The sequence below is a fragment of the Planococcus citri genome, chromosome 5 (assembly GCF_950023065.1).
Source record: "Planococcus citri chromosome 5, ihPlaCitr1.1, whole genome shotgun sequence".
Lineage (NCBI taxonomy): Eukaryota > Metazoa > Arthropoda > Insecta > Hemiptera > Pseudococcidae > Planococcus > Planococcus citri.
In genome coordinates, this window is record NC_088681.1 from 36,020,038 (window position 1) to 36,033,571 (window position 13,534).

Consider the following 13,534-nt stretch of genomic DNA (forward strand, 5'->3'; position numbering starts at 1 on the left):
CAACCCTACATACGAGTAGTTATAGAGAACAAACGTGTCTGATGAAGTGATTTGCTTCTGTATCGGTTGACAAAGTAGACTTTTATACGTGTATTTGTGGAATATGGGGTGCTGTAGTAAGTATTTCCATAGACATACTCGTACAATGGATGGCGATGTCAAATTGGTGTTAGGAAATGGGAATGGCCAATGGGTATGATGCTATTTGACCGAGAGAGATAGGTAGCTGGTACTCTAGAGTCTTGACCCCCGCGAGGTGATCACCAAGGTGCTAGACACTCGTGTAAAATCGTGTTCTCTGGCTCTATACCTTTCTATGTAGGTATTACCTATACCTACCAACATAGTTACACGTACAAAGAGGCGGCGTTAAATGCGTGTAATTTGAATTCGTCAAGATATTGACCCCATGGTGCCGAGCTGCGTAACAGTTGAAATACCTATATACATGTATAAGTTGTATTTAGCGGATACTTGTGCCCGGCGACGAAGGTGGCGGTCGTGTCGCGAGTTGAAAGCGCGGGCGCGACATCCACGATACCCATCAGAGAGCGTACCTACCTGCCTGCTCGCCTGCTTGCCTACCTACCTATGTATTCGGAGTTGGCGCACCGTCGGTGTGTACCTATCGATCGATTCCCGGGTTTTGGGAAAATTCAAAAGAGGCGCGTACGAGGGAGGTAGGAAAAAGGCGCAACGCAACGGCAACCAAGATGTAAATCGCAGAGAATCGCTCTCTCCGTCTCTGGGTATACTGTACGATGAGCGAGTAAACAGAAACGCTGGCTATAGCGAGTGGAAATGTGATGTTTTGCGGTAATCGCTACGTTCGCGTCGTAGCCAGCCATGTACTCGTACATTTATCGAAAATTACACCAATTTTGCCGCAGTATAGACTGATCGACGAATTAGTTTATTTTTTCTCACGCGTATATATATCCTATACTCGTATAGCCGGGTAATCCGATATTTTATAATATCTGCGTACTTGTGTGTGCTTTTTTCCTACTCTGTTTTGCCTTTCGTAACAGGTGTTTTTATCGTGGTGCTCCACACATAACTCCGGACTAGTGCGATTCCTCGATCGTTTAATTTTATCACCTACTGTGGCAGGTAAATTGAATCAATTTTTAGCTCACTTTAAATACAATCAGCGATGAGAGAAGTCTACCTAGCTGGATTTTTCAATAAATATACCAGCTCGAATCGCCATCGGTAGCCATGATGGTTACGTATAGGGAAAATTTCATCGTCCGAAGACCGGCTTCTAAATGTAACAAGTGACAGGGGTAGTTAAAATACATCATGTCGCACTAGCTTGCCACGTATTTCTTTAAATTCGCGTATTTTTCATCTCTTACGACTTACGAGTTTACGTAGGTACTTAGATATTTTGTACCGCAAGAATTCAAATTCCACGATCGTATATGTAGGTGCTTATAAACTTTTGTATATACACGTAGGTAGGTTAATATACGATACATGTATACGTGTATCTAGATACGTGTGATTGCTCGAAGCATCGTTCGTCGAGCGTACCATCGTAAAATTTCAAAGCGCCAAATATTTCTAATGCGTGTCAGATTGAAAACTAACGCGGAACATTGAATAATGTATCGGCGACGTTTTGAATTTACGTAAAAACCTATTTTTGGGCTCGAATTTCGCAATATTTTACCAATAAGAGTTAAATCGAGCGTGTTATATAGATTGGTAATTTCGCTTGTCTGCCTCACTGCGACGTGTTGAAGATCTGATTATTTTGTACGTGCGTGTGCACAATTTGACACTGTATTTGGGATTTTTGGCGGCGTATAGTGGAGGAGTAATTAGAATGTTGTTGGGTATTGGATTGATTTTTTACGCTGGTATGGTTTTAAGCTCGATGCTGAAAAAAAAGTAGATACGAAAATGGTTAAAAAAAACGTAATTGAAAATTTGTCGCATCGCGGGAAAATTTTCATATTTTGTTGAGCTATTACGCTTATAAAATACTTTTTCGATCGAGTTTTTTTTTTTAAAAAGTGTAAAAATTGATAAATTGATTTTTTCTCCCAAAAAGTCGTCTCAAGAATCCTGGATTTGTATTCAGAACTCTCTTTTCACGATTACGTGGCCCAATTTTTCAACACCTACGAATAATATTCGATTTTGTCTCTTGGCAGATTTTGCATGAGAAATTGCAGATTTCAAGATGACAGAAGAGAAATTTAAATCTTTGGAAAAATAATGAAAATTGGGGTAATTCGACTCCCTCAATCCTAATGTGGCGATGAAAAACATTTCGTAACAAACAGGATCTCCCTAGGGTGACTGATGAATACTATCGAAATGTCTATTCTTTTAAATTATCGCTCACGTCAGTTTTACCCCACAAAAAAATTTTCGTCCAAAATTTCAAAATTAATTTTAAAAGTCAAAAATGCTAAAAAAAATCAAAGGATCTGATGGCGTTTATGCTGTTTTTATGTACAAATATTATTTGATCAGAAAATGCTCAAGATTGAACTAAAAGTATAAAAATCCTGTATTTTGAGTTCACATCCTCATAGGCGATGGTGGTGTTCCATTATAATGATGGGCTCCGAAATAATTTTTCTATGCAACCAAAAAGTTGATAGATACTTAATAAATGGAAGAGAAAAATCTTGAAAAAAAATCAAAGTACCGTGTTTTCAGTCATCCCAAGTCTGTTTTTTAAAACCATTTTCTACATATTAAAAAACTGATAAGGGAATATCCAACCCGAAAAAAATTTTTCGATCCGGACAAAGCTAAATCGAAAGAAGATATGAAAATAAATCACCAGCTAAAATGTTACTAAACTGAATTTTTCAATTTTTGGGGGAAGTTTTGAAAATCAAAGGGCCAAAAATGAAAAAAAAATCAAAATTTTGCCCAATTGACCTAAGAAGCTGAAATTTGACATGTAGCCTATTTTGTATCTCTAAATTGATTGAAAACAGTATCGAACCATTTTGAGCAGTTCTAGAGCCTCCAGCAGATTTTTGAAAATTGAAATTGCCACAAAACCGGGAACAATGAAGTTTTAAAATCTGAAATTTACTTCGTACTCTTATTTAAATATGCTGCGTTGATTGGAGGTGGTTTCAAGCCGTTCTGGGATAATTTGGACAATTTTTATGGATCTTTCTGAGCACCTGGAATTATCAAAATATGGCTGGATGCTCCAGAACGGCTTGAAACCGCCTCCAATCAACTCAGCATATTAAAATTAGAGTTTGAAGTAAATTTCAGATTTTTCAACTTCATTGTTCCCGGATTTATGGCAATTTCAATTTTCAAAAATCTGCTAAAGGCTCTAGAACTGCTCAAAACAATTCGAAACTGTTTTTAATCTATGCGATGGAGGGAGGGGGCTGAAAGTATGGTACATTCTAAATTTCGGCGTTGTTGGCAAATTTGGTGAAAATTTGATTTTTTCGAATTTTTGGCCCAAATTTGGTTTTCCAAAATTTACCAAAAACCGAAAAATGCACTTTTAGTACCCTACCTGAAATTTTGACTGGTAACGTAATTTTACATGCTCTTTCGATATATCGAAAATACGATACGCTGAGACTATTTTGGAAAATTTTGATCTTTACTCTCCCCTGCCCCTTCTCCCTTGATGAATAAAAATGTGGATTTGATACACTGTTACCAAATTTTTTGTTTTTGCATACGTATAAATAATCAGCATTTTTTTTTTTCATCGCCATTCATCGTATTGTATTCATCATTGAAATTCTGAAAAAATATACCTACTTCACCATCCCTCCTTCCCCCTTCCCCCACCCAAAAAAAGGAAACGACGAACAAAAAAATGGAAAAATATAAAATGAAGAAGGAACGTAAGGAGTAAAAAAGACATTTTCTTCTTTCATAAATTAAAAGCAATCAACGAATTAAGAATCATGTTTCGGATGTGTACACATTTTTTCCCCTCAAAAAACAGATAAGGAAAATTAATTTTCACATTTTTTCCTGGTTCTTTAATAAAATTAGTTTTTTAATTTATGCGAATTTCTGATTCATATCTAAAATTAATTTTAATATTTTTTATCAATTATTAGAGAAAGGGCAGAAAGTAGAGCGGAGTAGAACTCATTTTTTAGACCAGATTTTTCAGGTGAAATTATCATCTTTGGCTAGTTGAAGAGCACGTAAATTCTGTACAAATTATTGCAGTATGAATTTCAGTTTGATCGGTCTTTCGAAAAAGAGCTTGGGGATTCCCAAACTGGCGTGATTTAAGTTTTCTTAATAGGAATCATAAAAAATTTAAAAAAACTGACAAATTTAGTTTTATTTTTATTTTAGTTGTTTTGGAAAACTGAACAATTTTGAACTCCTCTTTTTAATTTGAATACATAAGTTTTAACTGCTTTTGTTCTTTCTTTTCACGTTGCTGTGCTTTTTGGAAATCTGTTTCAATTCAGTTTTGAAGGACTAGCTAAAATATACACTATCTTCACGGTCGTATGGCTTCGCACCCTTTTGATATAAAAAGGTGTTCATTTACAGCTCATTTGATAAAATTCCACCTAAAATATTTCTCGTGGATAAGCTTCGTTTATGGGTGTATTTTTGGGGCTAAACGATTTTCCAAGCCATTGATTCGCTTAAAAATACATTGAAATTAACTTCGTCTGCTTTTACCTACCTGTTACTGAAATGATTACTCAATTTTTGAATTCTTTTCAAATTTATCATTTCATTTTATCTTTTACCAAGTCAGTCACCGGCATAACCATTTTCATTTTTGATCATTCCAGCTGACTGACCCATCTCTATATATGCTAAAACATCTACAGAAAGAGCCAATCCAAGCTGTCAGAGACACGAAAAGTAACGTTACACCGAAAAACCTCCATCCTTCTCGTTGGTAACCACTAATTCGAGTTTGAATCCGTTTCGACCAACTTCGAATGGCTATCTGAGAAGCTCTGAAAATCTTCACCGGGGTAACTTTTACAAAACGAATTCTTCTCGCAATTACCAACACAATTAACCTTGTAAAAAGAACGAGCTGTACTGAGAACGTACTAAAATTAATCTGTTCGAGCCATATTTCAAACTAAATTCACCCGCAAAAGTCTCATTTGGAAAAAAATGCGGATTTAGTTGGCCGCCGGGCGATTTATCGAGCTGTAGAATAGACTTCTCTCTCCTTCTTGCCTGCTTTTCTACCTAAAACTACACTACCGATATAATACTCACAACGGATCAGCTCTGTACAGACTACAGAGCAAGAGGAGCGGACAGGGTGAGAAATAGAGTAAGAACAGTCATTTAACCATATCGTGCTCGCTAAGACTACCTTCATTTATGAAGAATTTAAATTAAAAACCTTGAAATTTATGTTTCACCTCGCAAAATAGGTACAACGGCGATTGCGCCTACGAAATAATGCGTTAGGCGAATTTTACGCCTAATCAGATACCATACGTGATGGCGTACATTTAAGGCGCGCGAACTGCTATAACGATGCCAATAAATGCCAAACGGTTGCCTATACAGCTTTTTCCTTAGCAAAAAAAAAGACTAAAAAAATTCTCAAATATCGATTCTCTTTCTTCTGTAACGATGATTCTCAACTTTTATCATTTTCACGTAGGTTTCTTTATTGATTCGAGTAGGTATATCTTCGAGCCACCTACTTATAATACTCACCTAGAAGTAAATTTGGTGCAGCTTACCTCTCTTCGCTCCCCCATCAAGAGGTTAGATTTGAGCCCACGTAACGCTTGCTTGAATATGGCTGCTGTATGCAATTTATTCGACGCAGGGGTATAATAAGTTGCTAGACGTTACCTACATGCTGGTAAAAAAAATATACGCCGCGGTGTATGCAATTTCCATCTAGACTGTCGAATAAATTGCATAGCTCGAGAAAAATGAAGGAGAATACATACCGGTGCCGAATAAGTTGCCTATCGCGAAATAAATTCGGCTATTGAGTATTATATGAACACACAGAATACGCAGGTGGTTTGAAATTCATTCGAGTTTTAATAAATCATAGTCGAGGAAGCAATTTGCGTGTCATTGTGCTTTACTTTGCCTTTTTTCCCTCTCTCTCTCTCTCTCTCTCTTTTCTTTTTACATGAATAAACAATCCAACAGCCGAATTAAAACGAGGGTCGTCGCGATAATAGTAATTTCGCCATCGAAATTAATCCTCTCTCTCGATGGTCTCGGTCTCTCGCGCTAAAATTCTACTCAAACCTGGCAACAAGGCTGGGGAAAAATAACGAGAAAAACTCGCCGTAAAAATAGCCATTCGCCGGTAGTCACGCAGGAGTAACGTCCTTAAAAAAACTGAACAAATCAATGTCAACTGACTAAATAAACAAGACGCTTTGTTACATGGTTTCTTTCTCCGGCTACTTTCCACTAAAATCACGTACTATAATGGAAATAATTAACCGTTGTACTGGTATAAGGAAAAAATTCACCGGAAAGCCTTTTTTTTCCCCTGCTCATTTTCTATCTTAATGTCATCCATCGTGCATTTTTTGCTGTCTGTGCTTTCCACGTGGATTTTGAGGTCGTCGCGCCAGTCTGTATTGATTAACGAACCACAAAATTTTTCTCAAACTGATAACTTTATACTTTATCGTGGTTCTACTCGTATATTCGAATCGAAAACCATTCATAAATTATTTATGACAATTTCAGAATATACCTGCAGATATACGTGTTGGTTTTATTCGTCTCGAATGCGGATTATTCGACTCAGAATTACGAGAAAGATCCCTCGGGTGAATTCGCCTACAAAACCGACGAATGGGTTACAAATCGATTGCTATTTTTTAAATCACCCGAGCACTGGATGAATTATCTACATTCCAATTTCGATTAGAAATTCAAACGTGGGCGTATAGTATTATCGTTGCCTATAGTACCTACTAATTTTCACCTGATTTCACGTTAAAAATTGAGAAAATTCTGCCGGAGAGAGAAGGTTACGAGATGAAAAAAAAAGAGGGTTTTGAAAGTTAATCGAATTAATCGAGGGCATTGGAATTTAAATTTTCATCTGTTTCAACAGTTAAATTACGTGTATTAAGGGTTTGGAATGCTGGGCTTGGTTTTTTACCTTTTTTCGTTAGGTCTAATCGTTTGCTATTACTGGAATTGATATTTCCATATGAAACAGTAAAAAATTATTGTGCATGAAATTAGAAAACACCGAAGGATTTCTCATTTGATTTTATATTTCCGTATTTTTAATTCGGTTTCTACGATAAGTAGGTAAGTAATTAGTTTAATGCTTTAATGCGAGAATTTTTGATTTTATGAAGGGAATTCAAATGTTCGTAAACTTTTTCGATATTTTTGTGGTATTTGACATCAAATTGAACAAATAAAAACTGAACGAAATTTACATTTTTAATGCAAGTGTGTTTTAATTTTTTAACTCCTTCCCGGTGAGAATAATCCTGACCCTCTCCCCGATCTGTGCAGCTTTGTAAAAATCTGGCAAAACTTTGTAGTAAAATTCGCCACTAATGACGTTTGAAAAAATTTGAACACCCTCTCCTCCCCCTTTACCACCACTTTAGAATAATTTTAATTTTTAAACGTACCATTTTGATTATACGAGACCATCAAATTTAACAAATTCGTTTAGTTTCAAGAATATTCGGCAATTTTATTTCTGTTTAAGAAGGAATCCTTTGAGCAAAATCTTTTATTGCACCATTTTCAAATTATTGTTCGTAGCCAGTGTGAAAATAGGCAAGAACTACAAGCTACCAACTTTTAAATGTTAAAATTTTGACATAAGTTACAAACGACGGTTGGCCAAGTGCCAAATTTCAGTTTCAAGACAGACCAGCCTACTGGAAATTTTCGTGAAATTTATAAACCCAACTCCTCCTTAAGGTTGAATTTTTCCGGCATTGTTGGCATTTGTTTCGGCATTGAGAAAAGAAAAAGGAGAAAAACTTCAAAGTTAGTCGTTGGTATTCATTGTTAGGAGCTGGTTACATTGTAATCGGAATTTGGTTTAGAGTTAGATCGAGCAATCGATTAGTGTAGTATTTTTACGCTTGAATTATTACCTGCGTACGTTTTGGAAACTCGACGAGCCTTGGGTTTTGTTTTTCGAGAGATAGATGGTTGAAAAATAAAAAGAACGCCGAATCAACAGTGGTACACATGCTGCGACTAATCTGGCGTGCTAGTTGAAAGAAGGATGGCTAATTTTATCAAATAAGTTTGTGTTTATACAGGATGTCCCATCAAACGTCTGTTCGATATTACAATTTAGAACAGAAGTGATCACTATAGGTCTCAAAAGACAACATTTTTTTGAATCGAATCTGAATTCAAATTGAAAGAGCATTCAAAAATACCCCAATGGGAGACATGAGGCCTCAATGAAGGGGAATTTTCAAAGAAATCGTGGTTTACCAAATGAAAGTATTTTTGGATTCTGCTCGATCTATGCTATTGCTGTCAAAATCCAAGACCACTTGTGGAAAGTGCGATTGAAAATTTGCAAATCGCTTATTTTTGAGTGAATTCGTGTTTTGGAATTGTTTTTCTCTCAAATACATACATATTTCTCAACAATTCGTGCAAAAACTCAAAAAATACAATTACTGAAACCGAGGAAATATTTTGGAATGTGGTGAATTTTTTAGTCATTATTGTTAACTAATTTCAAAAAAATTGAGAAAAATTGCCAAAAACTTACGAACTTTTTTCGATTTTTTGATGCATCCTCTTTTAGGCTCCATATCTTCCTCAAGGGACACCTCCAGAGCTAAAAAAATTTTCGAATAACTTTCAATTCAAAATGAAAGTCACTGCTGAATATGGTCAGAATCCGTAGATTTTTTTGGGGGGGGGGAGGGAGGATCCGACCTAATGTGTTTAGGTGTACTTACTTTGAAATCTTTTCAATTTTTCTTCTAAATTAAGGCAAGAAGTGTCCTCCCCCCCAGTTTTCAATTTTTTAAAGTTTGTTGAAATTTTTACATTTTGAAGACTTCTTAAACAATGAAATTTTGGGGGTTTTCCAGAGTCCACAGTCTATTTCTGAATACTCAAAACTCTTGCTCTCTTTCCTTGAAGGGATCTGGAATCAATTAAAAGAGCATTTTTTCAGTTTTTTAAAGTTTAGACTTCGTAAAAAAAGAGGTTGAATGAAATCCAATGACAGGAAGTCAGAAGTACTTACTATGCATATTATTTTGATCGTGTTTAAAATGATGTATCTCTACCTCCCCTCCTCCTCTCTATAAAAGGTGCTCAACATTCTTTTTTTTTGGAATCTTTGAGTTATTCTGAAGCTCTCCAGGGTTCTTTTTTTTTATTTCCAGTTTTTAAATAGGTACGTACCTGATGCGATGGAAGTGGCTTAAATGAAATTTAACATCTACAAAGAATTTCACAAAAATAATCATGAGTCTTTTACATCGTATTTCAAAAGAGCTAGTGGAATTTAAACGTATAAAGTTTTGAAATATGCCATCGAAAGAAGACTTCGAAACCATCATCACGTTATTGAAATCAAAATTTAAAACCGATTCGGGGGTTTCCAAAATTGTTAAAATCGCACTCCTCCGTGTGATCTGTTTTGACCTGTAACTTATAAGTTCTGAGGGGTTGTGATTTTTTCTTCTAAAAATTAATTTTCCTCTAATTTTGTTTTCATTTTCGTTTTAATTTTTTCAAATTTCCACAACTATTTTGCCCGTTTAAAAACCTAGTCACGATATTTTACGCACTTGGCTACACCACCGAAATCCAAAGCTGGTCGTACGTTTTATGGGACACCCTGTATACACGAAAAAGGTCAAAAAAAAGAACGAAAACTCCGTAAGACTAATACTTCTCGAGTTTTTCGAGAACAAACGAACGCGTGGAAAAGTTTTACGTACGTAGCTGACGCACATGGAAGAATATTCTTAAAAAGTCGAAATATTTCTCCATTGTTTACCAGACAATCAGCCATTTGTAAAGATTATAGAGAAAAAAATCTACGCCTTTTTTCGAGGGTAGGTAGTTTTTTCATTTAAAATCCGTTTTTCGCATCAATTGTACCATTAAAAGTAAATAAAAAATCATTTCCAGCTATTTCAATTTTCTAAGTACGAACGTTCTGCGAAAATCTCCTTTTTGCCTTTTTTTTCTTTTCTCTCTCTCTCTCGTTTTTCGCTCTCGAAAAACAAACCTAACGAAAAATAAAACCACCTCGGTCGAATATTTTCGATTGAGATAGCACACAGACATCAAAATCTATCAAAATTTCCTCAAAGCTATAGAAACAGCAGCGTGTATTACTCGTATAGAAGACCAGCTAGTAAATCCCAACGCGGTTCTGGGGTCGATTTTTATAATTCAATAAAACGACGTTCGTGCCAATCGTGGTATTTGTTTTCGTTTGAAAAAAAATTACATAATTGTATTTTAACGGCGAAGTGGCCTTTTTGGTCTCCAACTGTCCTTGTGTGTTTGTGAACAGTGTACGTTGGCCTTGGATCTCAGGAGGATTCTCAGTTCGACGTTAATTGACGACTTTCGCCGTTCATCCAATGGTGGACCAATCATCGATCCGGAGTTGATGGGAAAAAAATTACTAAGCAATACGATCGGCCTAGGCGTCTAGTATTCGTTCGAAGTCAATAGTCGGTCAATATTGTCGAATAAAATGGACCTCCATCAGTCGTGCATTCCGTCGAATACGATGAAAAAAAATCGTTTTGCTAAAAAGCCCGACGAAGGCCCGGTTTACCTGGATTATAAATCGTATAAAGCTAAGCCAGTGTCGTCGTCGCGTCAAACCAGCGTTACGAAGCCGGCTCCTCTATCTTCGGGCGAAACGGTCCCGGAGCGTGATCAACAATACGCTGATCTTCAAAAAGAACTCAAACAACAGAAAGAAAAACAATCCGGTTTGTTACGTTCCATCGAGAAACTGCAAGCGGAAAACGAGCAAATCAAGTCTCACATGGCTGCTTTGATCACGCCTCAAACTCATCAAAAAATCGAACACGAACTGGACCAATCGCTCAAAGAAAGAGACGCTATGCAGCTGGAAATTCGGCGTTTGCTCGTCGCCAATCAGCAACAAATCGATATAGTTGACGATCTCAAAACCCAAATCGCTGATCTACAAAGAGATCAAGATACGTTACGTAATCAGCTCGAATTAGAACAACAAGCCAAAATCGAACAAGCCAATACACACGAACAACTCATCAACGAAACTACAAGTAAGCTGAAAAACGACGTGGAATCTTTAATCTACGAAAACCAAACGCTGGAAGATGAAAAACACCTGTTACAAGATCGACTCGAGTACTTGCAGAATCGTCTAACTGAAATGGATCGTAAAGTCAACGTCATCGGTGCTCTGCAAAAAAAACTCAAAATGTACGAAACCAAAAATAAAACGCTTAGCGAGCAGCACGACAGCAGTACGAGATTCGTTCAAGTTTTAGAAAACGATATGCAAACTGTGAAGAATCAAAACGCCAATTTCGTCGAACAGAATAAAGAACTGCAAAAACAACTCTCCGTTTTGAAGAAAAGCCTCGAACGATTACGTCAAAAATACGACGAGCTGAATAAAGTGAATAAAATCCTTAAAGAAAAAGAAACCAGGTACATGTATCACGAGAGATTCAACGTTGGCAAATACGCTCACAAGATACCTTCGCTGTTCGACGACTTCGGTAATGATAATAATATCAACTCTGCTCAAAATCAAAATTACATGCGAGCTGCGAAAAATGTTAAAAACAAGAGTAGAACCACCGAGGTATCCGATCAAGAGCGTTATTATTTGCTACACAGGCAGGAAAATATTAAAGATAATAAATCCGACTCGACTGGAAAAAGGAAAGTAAAAAAATAAACTTTCGCGTTTCGATAAAATCGATTCTTTTTACCGATAAGCTCGCTGGCTTCGAAATAACTTTTTGTGTGACCCATTTCGACAATCAGATAATCAATCTAGAAAACCGAAAGCCATCGTTGGCTGTACGTACTTGCTTCAATAACCATTAGGGAGCTGCGACTAAAGTAATTTGCCAAAAGGTTGTTTAGTTTTTTCATTTCGAGTCGATTGTACAGACCACTATCGAAACGACTTGTGATGGATCAAAAACAACGATAGCAAATTTGAAACTAACTGTTGGTATTCTTGAACTCGACCAAAATTTTTGAAATAAAGATTTTTTTTCATGGCTCAATAACGAGAAAAATTTCTGAAATGGAGTGAGAAAAAATCGAAAACATGTCTAAAAATTACATTTTTTTAGGCAAATTTTTAGAAATTGAATTTAATTTTTTGATTTTTGACAAGTTGAAAACTCAAATTTTATCCGTTTATTCTGCAATCAAGAACAATTGAAATTCGTTTAAATTAAGTTAGAAGGCCGATCTCAAAAAAAATTTCAAAAAATGGGGTTCAATTAAAACAAATTTCAGGAGATTTCTAAGAAATTGAAAAAATTCAAAAATTTCTGCGTAATTATCTAAGGCGTTAAAGGGTCAAGTACTTATTAACTTTTGTAAAGTAGTAAGTATTATTTTTTTGCAGAAATATAAATAGGTATGGAAAAAGAGTTGAAAGGAGTCGAGAAGTGAGTTTGAACAAACTCCTTGGAAAAGTACCAGATTCGATGGTTTTTTGAACTCATTTTCAAAAGGAATCAAACAAAGAGCCTTACATCATTCGAAAGCTCTTTAAATTTTATTTTTAAAATTTTGCTATGATAAATTTTGAAAATTGGATTTTTTGGCAAAAATGTTCAGGGATGTAGTGGTGTATTTTTGAATATAGACAAGTTAGACTCGCTAATACTTCTAAATGCACATCTTAAGGATAATGGTCTGGATATAAGCACCATTATTATGAGTGATTTAATCAACTTCGACGTTGATTGTGAGTGATTAAATCAGATAAATAAGGGGAAAACTCTACTGGTACTCAAACCTCTTAAAACTGTACGCTTTAACTGTCTCTTCTGTGCGACTCCTTCATACAGTACTAGGTCAGTTCGACAGCTCTGATTTACAACATATACGAGTACACTTTTAACTTGGATATACTTACCTCAACTCCGGATAAATTGGGAAATAGTTCTACGCTTCCATTTCTTCGCAACGACATGACGGGTTAATACAATTTAATTTAACCGATAGAATGGTACGATAACTGATTAAAGCAAAGTGGGCTCGCCAGCCCAAGAGCTTAAGAAGACACTGATACTGTGGGGTCATTCCACGTCAATTGGACCAAGAAGTGGTAGGTGGGTTCGGCGATTTTTTTGAAATTTTTCCTGTGAAAAGACCTTCCGAAGGGATGACCAATGGCGCAAATTGCAGCCCTCTAGCCCATTTTTAACGGCAGCCAGGGGGTGTCAAAGTTTTCAGTGAACCTAAAATATTATCCATTTCAGCAGTGGATTACTCGATAACCGCGATACCTACCAAAATGAAACTTTTTCCCACAGTTAGGGGTTTTAAAAGACTTTTTGGTGATATCATAAAAATCAGTGTTGCCACT

At 36.1% G+C, this 13,534-nt stretch overlaps 1 protein-coding gene across 2 annotated transcripts in view; it reads left to right on the forward strand.

The window, feature by feature from the left end:
• LOC135849289 (blood vessel epicardial substance-A-like) overlaps positions 1 to 13,534 on the forward strand; it is a 73,357-nt gene that overhangs the window by 6,390 nt on the left and 53,433 nt on the right. The window contains exon 1 of one of the 2 annotated variants that reach the window (XM_065369653.1): positions 739 to 1,113. The exons of the other annotated variant lie outside the window; for it this stretch is intronic. The gene's annotated coding sequence lies outside the window, so the exon portion shown is untranslated. Of the gene's footprint in view, positions 1 to 738; positions 1,114 to 13,534 lie in introns of those variants that run through there. 2 annotated transcript variants of the gene reach the window in all.